The sequence below is a fragment of the Rhinatrema bivittatum genome, chromosome 10 (assembly GCF_901001135.1).
Source record: "Rhinatrema bivittatum chromosome 10, aRhiBiv1.1, whole genome shotgun sequence".
Lineage (NCBI taxonomy): Eukaryota > Metazoa > Chordata > Amphibia > Gymnophiona > Rhinatrematidae > Rhinatrema > Rhinatrema bivittatum.
Window position 1 is genome coordinate 100314466 of NC_042624.1, and position 16456 is coordinate 100330921.

Consider the following 16456-nt stretch of genomic DNA (forward strand, 5'->3'; position numbering starts at 1 on the left):
ATCCTTAGGCTGGCCTTGCACTGGCTCGGATCTTTCCTGGCTAATAGAGAGAGGAGTTGACTCCGGTTTCTACAAGAGGGGCTTTGGGGTGCCACAGGGATTCCCCTCCCCCTCATTTCTCGGCTGCTTTTTAATATGTTTAGGCAGACTTTGGGACCACTACTCCGTGCCCTAGTGGTACAGGGTTGTTTATATTCAGATGATTTTCAGTTGGTGGTCCCATTGAAAAAAGAAAAGTAGGAACAATACAGAATATAAATAAGAAACTTGAGATGGTTACAGACTGGCTTGCCAGAAGCAATCTGGTTTTGCATTCTTCTAAAACCAAGATATATATATATATATATAACTTTATGCTATTTTCTTATTACAATATCCAAGAAAAATTATTGAAAATGAACACAAAAATAGACATTACAAACAAAATACATCAAGAAAATGTAAAACAAGTCAATTCCAATCCAAGTCCACACTAACAGGAATCCAGTCAAAATTCAAGGATAATAAAGAAAAATAAAAAGCTGACACAGGGACTCTTACTATTTTATACAGGACTTTCATCTGCCTATCTAAAAAGGTTATGTAGCTACGGGCTGAGGAGAAATATCCCCCCAATAGAATCTTATCGTTTGAGAAAGGAGAACATTTGAACAGGCCAGAAAAAAATAAAATTTTAAGATACCTCTATACTTAATATAACATTTGCAAGAATATTTTAGAAAGAAGAATGCACTTAGTTGGAGAACTCTAGGTCTCATAAGAAACTGCTGCCTCTTTTTCTATGTTTGCCTGGGCACATCCAGAAAAATTCTAACTTTAAAGTTAAGGAATTGTCTCAGCTTGATGTCTATCCAATTTCTGTCCCACTCTCAGAGGAAACAATCAAAGTTTCAGGAGTGGCCCCTTCCCTATTAGAAGTTTCAAGTAGAGCCGAGATATTATCCAATTCTGTAAAAGGCAAAGCTAAAGATCTAACAAGCAAACCATTTTCCCTCCTGAACGAAGGCAGGTAGTGTGCCTTAGAAACTAGAGGAACAGCTTGTTCGGGAACTTTCCATACTTCCAAAAAGTATACTTTAATCCTAACCACTGCACAGTTTATAAAGTTAGGCTCAGATTGTGTAAACTGGCATCATTTTTTTAAATGATCGAGGGAGGAAATCAATATTGCAATGTAAAAACAAAAACAAAACCCAAAACTTTTACTTCTTAGATCATGGGCCACAGCAAAGTAAACAATTTATCACCTGCCTGAGACAGTATGGGGCAAATATTCTCTTTGTGTTTCTGAAATGAAACTTGTTATGCTTATTATTTTACTGTATTTTATGTATTGTTGCATTATTCCTATTATTTTACTATTTTATATGGTTTGAGTATTTATTGCTGTTGATTTCACCTTGGGCAGTTTTTCTGGAAAGGCAGCCTATATAAATTGTTAAATTAAATTAAGATAAAAAATATCTAAGTAAAAAAAAAAAGTCAGTACAGAAGACTATTGTGCTAAACATGACCTGAAATTTCAACTTTAAGATATTGAGTAGCATAGCCAGAATTGATTTTCTGGGTGAGCACAAGGTTAACATGGGTAGGATGTAGGCATGCAGGTCTATAATCTTATTGATAAATAATGCCATATACCACACCCTACAATGGCTTTCTAAGTAGTTTGCAACAGCCATTATGCATCATGTGTGAAACTTTAAAATATTTTACCTCAATTATTTCAAGCACTTACCAGCATTAAAAATTCCTTATTAATGTGAATTTATTTTATATTACAGGTTATAAATATACAAGTATAACATGTAAAAAGCAAAGAAAACAATCAGATCCAATCATGAAATAAAACAAAAATTAAATGTATTCTTTCATGAATTATCTTTGCAGAAAGTCAGATATCATTACTACAATAAAATAGCATTAATCATCAGAACAGATGCAGAGCAGAGCTAGGACAATTCACATTACAACTAACATGAAAAAAAAAAATTCAAACTCTGGTGTCACCTCAGCAAAAAATAATATCCTTCCACTGCTATTTTGTGAAGTAACACAAACTCCTGCGAAGAAAGAGCTATCTAGATCCTTGCCATACCATACAGTCACAGCCCTGACTCTCAGGACTCAAAATAGCAACCTTATGAAAGCAGCAATGCAAATACTACACCAGGCCCAAGAACATTAATGTATCACCTACTGGAATAACAGAACAAGCTGGACTACTACAGAGAAACTACATGCAAGCAGAAATACTGCACTTCAGTCATACAGGCAGAGGCAAAACAGAGACCGACCTTTACCTAATATAGAAATAAGAGACTACAAATTAGAAACAGAAACATGCAGTTAAAACCAAAATAGAAAGCCTGAGAAACTAAAGTCTCTGAACAGTTGAATACTGAAGAAAGAGCAAAATAAAAAAATATAAGAAATGCACATTCCCAAAGATGGCATATTCAAATTGCTAAAATCTCAAAAAAAAAATTTTTAACCTTTGTCTGATCTTTGTATTTTTCTAATCAGTTGGTCCTGGTCTCTTTTTCCCCATTTTTCCCTTGTCGCTCATTTTCTAATTCATTTTCAGTGTCTCTCTTCTACTACTGTCTTCTTCCCTTCCTTCCCCACGCTCACACACTCTCACAGACTCCATCATACACACAAGCTCTCACTCTCATATGCTCTCCTCCCCCACACAAGATCACATTCTCTACACACACACACACACACATGCTCTCACTCTCCCCACCCCCCAGGTTTCCGTTCTTATACACACACAGAGATGCACACCCAGGCACCTCTTCTCGCTCACTTACACACTCCAGCTCCCATTCTCACCCACACATATGCAGGGCCTTTTCATCAGGCAAAGCTGCTCAGTCAAAGTCCTACTTCTGCCACCACGGGGATAGGATCCCACAACGGCCTTGCAGCTCCGGCGCTCCTCTGCGCCATCGCGGGGATGGGATCCCGTGACTGCATTACTCGAACAGGATTCTTCCAGTCCAAATTGGGTGGGCATCTGCCCACCTGTGGCTACACCACTGAACTGAGTATTCTACCAGGGGTCTCTACAGTAAACACACAAAAAAAAAAGTTTGGCCTTAGAGGTAGTGCTACAATTTCAGTAGTTATCAATTATAAAACGATTTAGGGGAAGAAAAGTCATGCAAGCTGGACAGGCAATGTGTTGCTAGATCCCTGCCCTTATTTGCAGGAGGGCGGAAATGGGCAGCAGAGTCTCCTCCCCTACTCATCATTTATATAGTGCCTCAACAAGTATATGCAACACTATACGGACACATCTAAGAGACAGTTCCTGTTCTATGGAGCTTACAATCTACTCAAAATACAGACAAGACCTAAAAAAAAAATTCAAAGAGATTTCAGTGACCTGGAGCCTGAAATCATATTTCTAATTATTAGGGTCGGACTGCCTCACCTTTAATTGAACCATAGCGCTTTCATTTCTTAGTTTCAATATACAAAACCCAGAACACCCACTACAGAAAGGAAAATTTTATGTATGGCCCTGAGCCTATCACTTGTTAGCCCACCCAAAGGGGAAAAGAAATGTTGCATACAGATCCCACAGCTTATCACACAAAGTATTAAGTAACTGCACAATATACACCACAGTGCTACCAGATCATATTGAAAAGCCAATTTCTATTACAGGATCAGAGCGGCATGGAAGAAAAATCTACAAGAGGATGCAGGTAATTGAGGGATTAGCATGGGGAGTTCCATATTTAGTGCTACTTAGCTGCATAAGTTTCAACTTAAGCGGCTAAGTGGAAACATCTGAATATCTGGCTCTGTTCAGTGGCTGCCATTTAGCTGGATAACTTGATGGGGTGGAGCTACTTATCTGGCTAACTTAACTGGATAAGTGGTAATATTCACTTCTATCTGGCTAACTTAGCCACTGCTATTACTTGCATCAGTAGCATGGGATCTTCTTGGTGTTTGGGTTCTTGTGGCCTGGTTTGGCCTCTGTTGGAAACAGGATTCTGGGCTTGATGGACCCTTGGTCTGACCCAGCACGGCAATTTCTTATGTTCTTAGATCTAACTTATCCAGCTAACTTAGCAAACCAGTTATCTTTTGCATTATGGACCTCTAAAATTCTCTCTTTTTTCTGCCAGGGCCAAAAGCCCTGTAAACTCCTAAACAGCCACCTCAGCTTGGCACCTGAAACATCAAGCCAGCAAATTTGCTACATATGAAATGGTACTAATTGCCAGAGATTTGCAAAAATAATTTTTGGTTAACTTCTGTTAGGAAAACATGGTAATGATGGAGAATTAGAATTAAAAAAAAAAAGTGTGAGCATCTCTCCCTTGTCTTTTCAAGGGAATGCTGCTTTTCCAGCTGGTTTGGGAATCTCCATATTTCAGATTTGGGGGTGGGAAGTATGGGAATTAACACTTTCTAGGTCAAATGATTCATGAAACACAAGATTGTCATCTGTCATTTCAGCAGTTAAGAGATCAATGGGATGTTTCTTAGAGTCATTTTTTTGCTTATCTGCAAGCTCGACATTATTGTTTATCGTGTTGCTGTAATAAAAGGGGAAGTATTTAGAAGCAATGATATAGAGGAAACATTTTTCAAAACTATTGCCAAAAGAAACAGAATTGCTATTTGGTATAACATACGAAAAGAAAATATGAACATTGCTTACCTGATTTGTGGAGCGCTGAACTTGGGGAGGAGATGGAAGTGGTGGCTATTCATTGGGCATTTAGTGTAATCTATAAAAATCTACTGTCTGTTAATATGAGAGAAATGCAGTTTAAAGTCCTTCTTAGACTTTTATATAATGAGATCCCTAGGGGTCAAGATGAATCTACAGGACTTGGATCTCTGTGTTAAATGCAATTATCAAATTGGGACTGTGTGACGTTTACAGGATGTCACAAATTGAACTTCTTTTGGGAGGAGGATATTTGGATGTTTAGAAAAATGCTAAATTGATCCATTAGGTGGGCTAAAATTGATATATCTGAAAATATTTGATAATGATCAGAGATTACCCAAAGGAGGACAAAGATTTGTTGCTATTTCTCTCATGCAAGCAAAAGAAAAAAAAAGTTTTATTAATTTGGATAGAGAAGAGTTACCTATTCTTTTTTTTAATGGAAAATTCAGATGGAGCAATATGCTCTAATAGAAAAACAAATGAGAAATTCTGAGAGAAAAAAAATCTTAAGATACTTTGAATGACCAGTACTTTCACTTCTGAGAGAAAATTTAAAATGTAAAAAAAAAAATGGAGTTATTCTGTTTTGTATTATTTATGTTACCAAAGTTCTTGACTAACAAAGGTTTAATCTTATACTGCTATGTACTATTAATGGGTTGGGTGTGCATGTGGGATGAATGATTGCTTACAGGAAGACAAATTTAGACAGTAAGAACATAAGATATGCCATACTGGGTCAGACCAAGGGTCCATCAATCCCAGTATCCCACTCCCAACAGTGACCAATCCAAGTCACAAGTACCCAACCATTAAATAGAACTCAAGCTACTATTCTTTATTGAATAATAGCAGTTTATGGAGTTTTCCTCTAGGAACTTATCCAAATCTTTTCTAAATCCAGTTACGCTAACTGCCGTAATCACATCCTCTGGCAATGAATGCTAGAGCTTAACTATGCACTGAGTGAATAAAAATTCTCTTCGGTTTGTTTTAAATGAGCTAGTTGCCAACTTCATGGAGTGCCCCCTAGTCCTTCGATTATCTGAGAGAGTAAATAACAGACTTGCATTAACCTGTTCAATCCTTTCATAATTTTGTAGACTTCTATCATATCCCCCCTCAGTCTTCTCTTCTCCAATCTGAACAGCCCTAACCTCTTTAGAGACTTTCTTCATAGGGGAGCCGTTCTATGCCCTTTATCATTTTGGTTACTCTTCTCTGCACTTTTTCCAGTGCAACTATATCTTTTTTTGAGATGTGGCAACCAGAATTGTACACAGTATTCAAAGTGCGGTCTTCACCATGGAGCAATACAGAGGCATGACATCATCATCATTTTTTTTTGCTATTCCATTCTTAATATTTCCCAACATTGACCTATCATTTTGCTATAAATATAGCAAAAATAGTGCCTGCGATAAAAAAGGGTGTGGGGCTAGGGTGATTTTCGAAATATTGCAATGTGTGCTATTTGAGATACTCTTAATAAGGCTCTCATTCAAGTAAACTATTTATACCACTGTAGGAAGGGCAACCAGTAACTCAGAGTGAAGTTTTGAGGGTGGCCTTGGGTTCGGGGGTCAGTTTTCATGCAGTCAGAGGTACGAACAGCACAGTAAGCATCAGGGAAGATTTTGTGCGATTTGGAGTGATGACAGGTACACAAAGATGAGATTTGTACAGTCATCCCTCCAAATCACATAAAATCTTCACAAAAAGGACATCTCCTCCTATCCCATGACCTTTTAGCTTTCTTAGAAGCCTCTCATGAAAGACTTTTGTCGAACGCTTTCTGAAAATCCAAATATTTATGGAGACTATTGTTAAAATGACTGTAGTTACAGTTTTTGGTTTCCCATGTTCTGTACCAATTGACATATTCCACCTTTCAAGCACTCCAAAGCAAGAAAATCCTAATAAACAAATTTATTAAAAACAAAACAAGCCTGGCCATCCTCAATGCAGGTAAAATTACATGTTCTTCTACAACATGCGTAATTTTACCCGTGTTCTTTGGAGTCATTTCAGTGGGTGGGATTAGATCAGGTTAGACAACAAATCATGTAGTTTTGGATTTTCAAAACTCCCTGGTAATAACCACTCAAAGCAGTCTAAAAGTGCATCCTAAGCTACAAATAAGAATCACACCCGTTGGGGGCTTCTTTGGGAGTGATAAGACGACTGGGGCTAGCATTATTTAAGGGTTTCAAATTGACTGGGGGTATTTGGATATGGTTAGGTATATTATTCTAGTATTAAGTGGATATTTTCTTAGTTGGTTTATGACTTTGCCTTCCTAGTGAGAGTAGGTTTGATTTAAGTTGGTTATAGGTTTGGAATGGCAGAAGAGATGGGCGATTACTACCCTTAACTAATTAGCCTTGATGTTTTAGACATATCTGCAACATCACTCTCCGTTTTGATGGTGGGGCAGGGAAAAAAAAAAAAGGGTATTGGATTCTGAAGACGGCCAGTGCTGGGCCCGGACTTTTACGGTCTGAGGTACTAATACTCTGACATCGGGGATAACGCTTCTACAGCCAAGTCCAAAAGCAAAGAAAATTAAAGTATCATTGTCTGAATTATCGGGAAGGCTGCTCACCATGTATAAATGTTGCAGTAAATTTTGATATGGGTTTGACAGTTGCTTGATCTTGCTTGTAAGTATTACTATCCTTAACATAAGGCATGGGGGTAACCTGCACTGAGCGGCAGTTACTACCCTTAAGAAAGACATGAGAGTAACTTGCATGGAGCAGCAGTTGCTGCCATGGGAAGCTTGCTGGGCAGACTAGATGGACCATTTGGTCTTTTCCTGCCAACTTGCGTAACTATGTTACTATGATATATGAAAAGACTTATTCTTCTGCTGTCCAGAAACTTCTATCAAATGGGGGTTCCTGTTGTTTCTTTGTCCATCTTTTGTACCAGCAAAAGAAATCTGTGAATTTCAACTAAATCTTTTAAAACAAATCCCTGCAATTAAAGCAATAAGGTTTTTCCATTGTAGTTAAAATGAGAGCAATAATTCAATTTTTGCTGATGAAATAATGCCCTTCCACTCTGATTGAGGTGACTATGTTGGTGAGGTCAGATGTCTACAATACATTGCTGAATTCACACACTACAGGAGGTTCTCCACAGCAGCTTTTTTTTTTTTTAAACCTTTTTCCTTTCCTAATTCAGTCAACTCAGACAAGAAGCAGTCACTCCAGAGATTGCACCACCAATGCTGCCACTCCTAATAAATCACTGTGTCAAAAACCAAAAAAGGAAGCTGCAAATGCACTGATAAACCCAAAGTCTGCAGGGCTTAATTTGTCAGGGGGGGGGGGGGGGATGGATACCACTTCTTTTCAGGCTTAAGTGACAGAGCAGCAGGGGTGTTTTGCTCCAGCCCCTCCCCTCCCAGCAGCCTGCATGGAAAAGAAGAAGAGGGGCTGAGCCTGAAGCACCCAGAGAACAGACACACTGCGCCGGCCATCCAGTGCTCCCTCCATGTGACAGGGGCCGGCCAGTGGCACGGATACCCTGTCACATGGTAAGGGCAAAGGCCCATCGGCGCCATTTTGATTAGTGGCAGCCGACGGCCCGAGAGCGGGAGATCGCTCCCGGGACCCCCACTGGACCACCAGGTACCTGTAAAAAGTTTTTTGGGGGAGTCCTAAGGGATTAGTTTTAAAGGGTCGGGGTGGGTTTTTTGTTTATCAGCTCTGGCGTAGCCAATAAACAAAACCGCGATCGGGCCGAATGAAAAAAAAAAACACGATGTGAATCGGAACCGGAATCCGAACAGATTCCAGTTCACATCTCTAGTAGTTACACGATGTTAGATTCCATATTAGGAGCTACCACCCAGGAAAAAGATCTAGGCGTAATAGTGGATAATATTTTAAAATAGTCGGCTCAGTGTGCTGCAGCAGTCAAAAAAGCAAACAGAATGTTAGGAATTATTAGGAAGGGAATGGTTAATAAAACGGAAAATATAATAATGCCTTTATGCCTCCATGGTGAGACCGCACCTTGAATATTGCGTACAATTCTGGTCGCCGCATCTCAAAAGAGATATAGTTGCAATGGAGAAGGTACAGAGAAGGGCAACCAAAATGATAAAGGTGATGAACAGCTGCCCTATGAGGAAAGACTGAAGAGGTTAGGGCTGTTCAGCTTGGAGAAGAGACGGCTGAGGGGGGATATGATAGAGGTCTTGAAGATCATAAAAAGTCTTGAACGAGCAGATGTGAATCGGTTATTTACACTTTCAAATAATAGAAGGACTAGGTGGCATTCCATGAAGTTAGCAAGTAGCACATTTAAGACTAATCGGAGAAAATTCTTTTTCACTCAACGTACAATAAAGCTCTGGAATTTGTTGCCAGAGGATGTGGTTAGTGCAGTTAGTGTAGCTGGGTTCAAAACAGGTTTGAATAAGTTCTTGGAGGAGAAGTCCATTAACTGCTATTAATCAAGTTGACTTAGGGAATAGCCACTGCTATTAATTGCATCAGTAGCATGGGATCTTCTTAATGTTTGGGTAATTGCCAGGTTCTTGTGGCCTGGTTTGGCCTCTGTTGGAAACAGGATGCTGGGCTTGATGGACCCTTGGTCTGACCCAGCATGGCAATTTCTTATGTTCTTATAAGACAGGAAGGTTTTGGGTAACTTTTGCCCCCTCAAAATCTTGCCACCTGAAGTGGCCGCCTCATAGAAGCACCCCTGCTCCCCCTGCTCAGCCAGTCTCCAGCCTTAAACACTCCCTCCTTATCCTTCAGTCTGAAACCTTTCCTTTCTTTCTTCCCACCCTCCCTAACCTTGGACTCTTTTCTTCCCTCCCTCACTCCCTGCCTTCCTCAGCCTCAGACCCTACCTTCCTTTCTTTTCCTCGTCCCACTCTTAGACCCTTCCTTCCTTTCTTCCCCCTCTTCCCCAACCTCAGACCTTCTGCCCTCTCTTTCCAACCTCATCTTTTCCTCCCCTCCCTCCCTGCCTTCCCAGCCTTGGAGCCTTCCCTCACTCTTTCTCCAGCCAGCCAAAAGCCTTGGAATCCACATCTCCTGCAGCATCTCCCCCTTCTGTACCCAAAGTGCTCACTTCCTGCCCAACATTGCATGGCTCTCTACAGGCTTGCGCTGCGAGAAATGCAGATCAGGGCACAACATCTCAAGCTGAATCTACCGGTATGTGTCTCACGAGACCAGCACAAGCATGCAGAGAGCCGTACAGAGTAGAGCCAGCAGTGAGCACTTTCAGGTTGGCCTGCCCAAGAAGAAAAGTTGGATGGTCCAGGGCCCGAGTGACCCGTCCAGTTCCAACACCTATGCTTTCATCACAACTTTCTTTAGACTGTCTCTGTGAAGGGGAACACTTTCTGACCTATCTAGTAAGGACTATGCTATACACCTTGGCCTCTCAGTGCGTTCCATTGTAAATTTGATTCAATTATGGTTGCAAATAACCTTTGACCATTGCACTGCAACTTAATTAAAATTTGTTTTGTAATCAACCTTGAGGCCATAAATAGATTTTTCCATTTTTGGATATATGTGAAGCATTGTTTTAGCACTTTTGGCCCTTAACTTGGAAATATGTCCACAATGTGGGGCAGTGTAAAGGCTGCGTTTACCCCCCCCCCCCCCAAATACTGCACAATTTACATAATTTCTTCCGAAAAGCAAATTTTATTGATTGGACAAAGATGGCCGCAGCCCATAGACATTGAATAATCAGCAATTAGTAAACATATCAATAACGTCATCATAACTGTACAAAACTCCATAACAACTCGTAACCAAATTAGTGACCAGCGAGCCCCCCCCCCCCCCCCCCTTCTATGTGGTAAGTATAAAAGTCAGCTGAGGCGGGTGCACACCCCTTGGCCGTACAAGCCGTGGAGCTGTCCTTTGACACCTGGCCGTTAAACGTTTGTTCTAATCGCCCCAGCATTTCCTTCTTCTTCCCTCTTGGCCGTTGAAGCGTCAAGGGACTGCGCCGGATCTGTTAGGCTGCTTGCCCAGTCTGAACCGCCTGTTCGATCCTCCTAAATGCGAGGGGGTTGTCGCTTCTGCCAGTCACCATGCCATGGTTCCCCGGTAGCGACACTGCTTACTGGGGACACACCCCCCCCCCCCCCCCCCAACAACCCACCCGGGCTGCGGCCATAAGGTGCAACACCACTTGAACCTGCAGATCAGAATTAAAATGTCCGAGCCGACGTCCGATAGATGAACACCATCAGGTCGAAAACATCCCTGGACTCATTTATAAATTCGTGTGTAACAGACAAACCAAAGACGCGCATTCATTTTCCCATCCATTTGTTAATCTTTTCCTAACCTTTTCCATCGCTGAATGAGAGCGCTCACCTCTCCATATTCTGCGAGGGGTGATGCAGGACCAGACCATCACCGACTGCGGGAACATGTTATGCAATACCATTAAATCTTTCTGCATTTTTTGGGTGAGAGCGACACTTTTGGTATGGGGCATATCATTACCGCCGAGATATATGACGACTGCTGAAGGCATGTCAGGGTTGCGATTGCATAGCTCCAACACAGTCGGTAATAACTGGTCCTACAACATCCCTGGGATCCCTTTCCAAATCAAAAACAGTCACTGAGGTGCCATCCCTAGGTGCTCCCCTGTCGGGCATTGCAGGGCCCTCCTATGTGCCCACCGCACATAAGAGTGCCCAATCATCCACACAAATGACATCCTCCACCCACTATCTGCGCAAATTAAAGCAAGAGAAAAGAAACACATGAAGCGGGGAGGGTCGATAATCCCGGCTACCCACTACCTGTAAAATAACCCGGCGGCCTCACATATCTCCTGAACCTTCCAGAGCGCCAACTGCCATGACCTTGCCAAACTAGCTGCCGCTGTCGCCGCCCCTATGCGGAAGGAGTGCGACAAATAGCCCTCTGTGCCCAGACCCAAGGATTTTAAAGCCATTGCAATCCCGACAAAACTGGTATCTCGTTAATGGTACCCCAGACGCGTGTACCAACGGAGGACCTCCGTATGTTGTACACCGTATCTGCCAATATGCTATCGAGCAACGAACTGGGCAAGTGGGCTCACCATACCATTCACGGAGGGTGATATTCACTCCTGCTCTTAATTGATCTGTTTTGGACCTCTTCAAGCCTTGTATCTAGCATCTCCCGAGGCGCTAGGAGGTAGCTCTTCCGCGTGTTCACCGACAAGGACCCCAAAATCATGCTCCAAAGTTCAGAGGGCCAAGTAGCCACACCACCTCGGGTGTGGGGGTCGGGTAACGGTCTGCCATTGGTGCTAGGCTGTGAAATGTTGTGAACTGCAAGCGGGAGAGAGAGTCAGCAATGTTATTGAGTCTACCTGGGACATGGGCCGCTCTAAAGGTGATATTGAAGCGCAAGCACCTGAGCATCAAATGCCGGATGAGAGCATTCGATTCAAAAGTGCGTGCAGACAGTGCATTAATCACTTGCACCGCAGCCATGTTGTCTGAGCTGAACACAATGTGAGACCCCACAAGTGACTCTCCCAACATAAGAAGGGCAACCACAATTGGGAATAACTCGAGGAATGTTAAGTCCTTGGTGACTTTGTGCCGGCACCACAGATGTGGCCACTGCTCAGCGCACCAAGTTACCTGGAAATAAATCCCGAAACCAACGCCTCCTGCCGCATCTGTGAATAACTCCAGCTCACTGTTCTGCCTAGGGGTCCTGCCACAATGCAACGCCATTGAAGTCCTTTCCAAAGGTCTCCCACACAACCAGGTCACTCTTAATTGCACTGGAAACCCTTAGACTGTGGTGTTTTTTCACGCACCCCAGCCGTAGCAAGTGATAACCTGCGAAAAAAGGCCCTGCCCATAGGAATCACCCTTGAAGCAAAGGTGAGTAACCCAATCAAGGACTGGAACTGCCTCAAGGTGGCCTTCTTAAGGCAGCGCATCCCAGAGATTGCCTCCCTAAGCTTAAACACTTTATCCTCAGGCAACCTGGACCGCTGGGCCACCGCATCCAGCTCAATCCCGAGGGAGGTAATTGTGGTAGCTGGTCCCTCCGTTTTCTCTTCAGCTAACGGGACACCGAAGTGTCTAGCTACCTCTTTTGCTATGACCAGTAGGTTAAAGCAGTCAGCGCCATTCCTCTCCACCAACAGGAAATCGAGGTAGTGCACTATCTGCCTTCTATCCGCATGCTGTTCGATTACCCAATGCAAAATGAACTGAATAATTCAAACAACGCGCCAGAGATTGAACAGCCCATCAGTATGCAGCGGTCAACATAAAACTGCCCCTTGAAATGAAAACCCAGCAAATGGGAGGAGTCCGGGTGCACCGGCAGAAGGCGAAATGCAGACTCTATGTCTACCTTAGCCATGTGCACGCCGGATCCGGCTTCCTTGATCATCTGAATTGCCGCGTCAGATGAGGAGTACAACACCGCACATAATGAGGGTCAATTTGGTCGATGACCGAATTACCAGGCGGGAAGACAGGTTATGTATCAGCCGGAAGCGTCCCGGCTCTTTTTAGGGAACCATACCCAGGGGGATAATACCAAATTTGGCGAAGGCGGATAAGGGAAGGGGCCAGCTATCCTGCCTAAAGCTAAATTCAGCGTGCACTTTTTTCCCTGCCTGCTCCTCATGCATCGCTATTGAACGTGTATTGCTTGGAGGGGGTTCCAGCGTAATAGGGGCTATAATTTGACTAGGGATCCATGAAGCCGTGCATGAAGCCAGTATAAATCCGCTCAGCCTCGTCCTGGTAAGGATAGCGATCAAGCCATGGGCCATTGCCTCAACACTGACCGGGGTTGGGGCCCGTGAAATCAGCCGGGCGTCCCCCCTGCTGCTGCTGAAAATTGTCTGTGATCTCTGGAGGTGCGACACTGAATGGCCGGGTGTGCACTGAAACCGCAGGTGGAGCAATGTGTCTGAACTTGCAGTTTTCCACCTGCAGTGACCAGCGTTGAACTGTTTGCATGTGTCCCGCCTCCCCGCACCCTGAAATGAACCGCTCTCTCTCATGTATGAGCCCCTATCTCTCAAATAACTGTATTGATGGAACTGCTCTATCCACCCATGAGGACTTCTGTAAAGTCATCTCATCCAACTACAGGTCAATCGATCTGTGCTGCCAAGAGACGGCGGGGTTTTGGGCCATGTTTTTCCGAAAACAAATGTCGTAGTTCAGCCAAGTCCAACCTCCCCGCCTCTGTGCTACCATGATGGTGTCCATGTATCTTATGAGGAAAGGGGAATGTTCAGGCTCGCGTTCCACAATCCCGGTCATTAAAATGTGGAAAGCCCTGATCCAATTCTGAATGTTCTTGGCCACTTTGGGTCTCTCTTCTTTCACCTCACTTGATCCCCCTTTCTCTGGCTCAACTTCCATATCAGTAATAAGGAGCGAAAAATATATCAATATAATCCCGCTTCCATATTTTTTCTTTAATTGATGCTGGCACACAGTGGGCTAAGGATGTGACCCCACATAAAACATCGCTCGCTACTTCTGGCGCTGGATTTTGAGAAGCCAAACTGGCGGGGGCTAAGGGAAGGATTGACGTCTACTGGCGACTGAGGAGTGTGAACTAAGGCTGGCAAACTGTTAACTGTTGATTGCAGCACCGGAGTCGAGGGTGGGGCTGACAGGCAAGGGGTAGCCCGAGTAGTAGGGATCCTTTCTGCCTCAGTAACCACTTGCCCACTACTCTCATGCTCATTCACAGGAGGAGAACCCCAGACTACCGCTGCCGAACCTCTTTGCCTCGCATTCTTCCCTCTTATGAGGAACAAAACAAAAGCAAAGCGACTCGGCTAACACCCTATCGGTATCACTGCAATCAGACGACTATGAAGTATCACAATTCGAAGGCTTACCTCGCCCCCTGTCATATGAAGTAGCCTCTGTGCTAGGAGCCGTGGAAGCTGTAGCCAATGGGTCGAGGGCCGGCGAAGCTTCCCCGCAACCTAAGACAGTCATGGAAACCCCAGTGACGCATCAGGGCCAATTAATAGCTTTTCTAGGGCCCACAGGACGCCTTTCCTTGTCCGCTAATGCCCCTAGCTGCTGTGATTTGGCGCTCCTCTTGCGTAACGCTGACCACCGACCCTGCGGAGCTGAGGAGAGCGCTGTTATATCCTGCACTAGTTTGTCTCCTGGTGAGCACTCGGTCTCTCCTGACGAAGCACCTTTGCCCCGTCCGTGAGACAATGAAGGGGGAGACCCCACCATGCGCTGCCCTACCCACTCCATTCCGTGCGCAGCTGTCTGCTCTTTAATTTCTAACAGCCACTGATCCATGTCACTTACAGCTGGAGCTGCAGTATTGGATGCCCCCTGCTTTTGCGCCTGCACTGCCCTGCGGTCTGCTTGCTCGCTTTTGGCTTGATGATCCTGTTCTTAACCTCGGTCTCTCTCACCACCGAACCTTTTGAGCCTGCTACCCAGAGGAGGGCTTGTTGATGTGCTGAGGACTCTTCTGCCGCTGCTGACCGCTGACTTGTAGACACCATCCCCGACTGACAATTACTGCATTGCAAAGTTACATAATGCATTGCAAAGTTACAATTAATTGATAAACTTTTTTTTTTTTTTTTTTTTAATCTCTGCTGTTTGTATCCTCGGTAATATGGCCACAGCCATGTGGCCCAGATGACTTAAATGGCAGCCGTCAAACCCTGCGCCCCAACCTGGCTGCCGCCCTATGTTCCAGGTGATCACCGGCATAATGGCTGCTGCCATGTGCTGCCCCCCCCAAAATGGCTGCTGCCATGTGCTGCCACCCCAGCATACAAAGACATGCACTGCAAACAGGCCGCTGGCCCTTTAAACACATAATGTGCACTGCACCGCTGTGGCCTTTGTTCTTTTAGGACGCTAGTAATTATAATGTAAATGATACCTCAAACAAAAGAGGGGGGGATCGGTATATGCTATATATGCGATATATGAGATGGCTATTTAATAATACCTGTAAACATATCTACCTATGTATTGCTAATCCTTGAAATACCAGACCCATATCTAAGTATGCAAATACCCATTACACCAGGGCCCTTGGCCTTAAAATAATAAACAGGCCACGAGCCTTTTTAGCCGCCCTAAATACTAATTAGTAATGTAACAGGGGACATTATCATGGGGCCGCTGGTCCTATAACAAAACACTTCTAGCTGAAATAAATGTAAGTACATATGGCCCTTTGCAAGGGGCAACAGCAATTTAAAATTACCTGGATTTAACATAAACTGGCTGAATGGTGGACATATATTGCCACTAGTCTAATTACCCGATTCTATATATATAAATATATAAGTTTATATCTTCTAGGTGCAATAAATTAGAACTGTAGTGAATTTAACATTACACCAGGGCCTCTGGCCCTATAGTATGGCAGGCTGCCAGTCTTTTTGATGCCATAAATAATAATAAATAAGCGGAAAAGACAATTACCATGGGGCCGCTGGCACTATAAACAAATACTTTAGATGCAATAAAAAAGTTAAACACATAGATTTGAGGGCCGCTGGCCCTTAAACATAAGCAATAATAATACAATTAAACATATAATAATAAATACAGGACCGCTGGCCCTTTAAGGACATAGAATTAAATACCTTTGCTTAACTGTTCAGCTCGGTTCACCAGCAAGCTGCAGGCTCCAGCTAAAGCGGAAGCAAGGAGGAAAGAAGGCCTTGCCTGACTACCTGATTTCCAAAGTGAAACTAAAGGGAACAATTCTG

The 16456-nt window shown here is 43.5% G+C and overlaps 1 protein-coding gene across 1 annotated transcript in view; it reads right to left on the bottom strand.

Annotated features, from left to right (window-relative positions):
* PDE4B (phosphodiesterase 4B) overlaps positions 1 to 16456 on the bottom strand; it is a 560125-nt gene that overhangs the window by 543212 nt on the left and 457 nt on the right. The window lies entirely within an intron of this gene.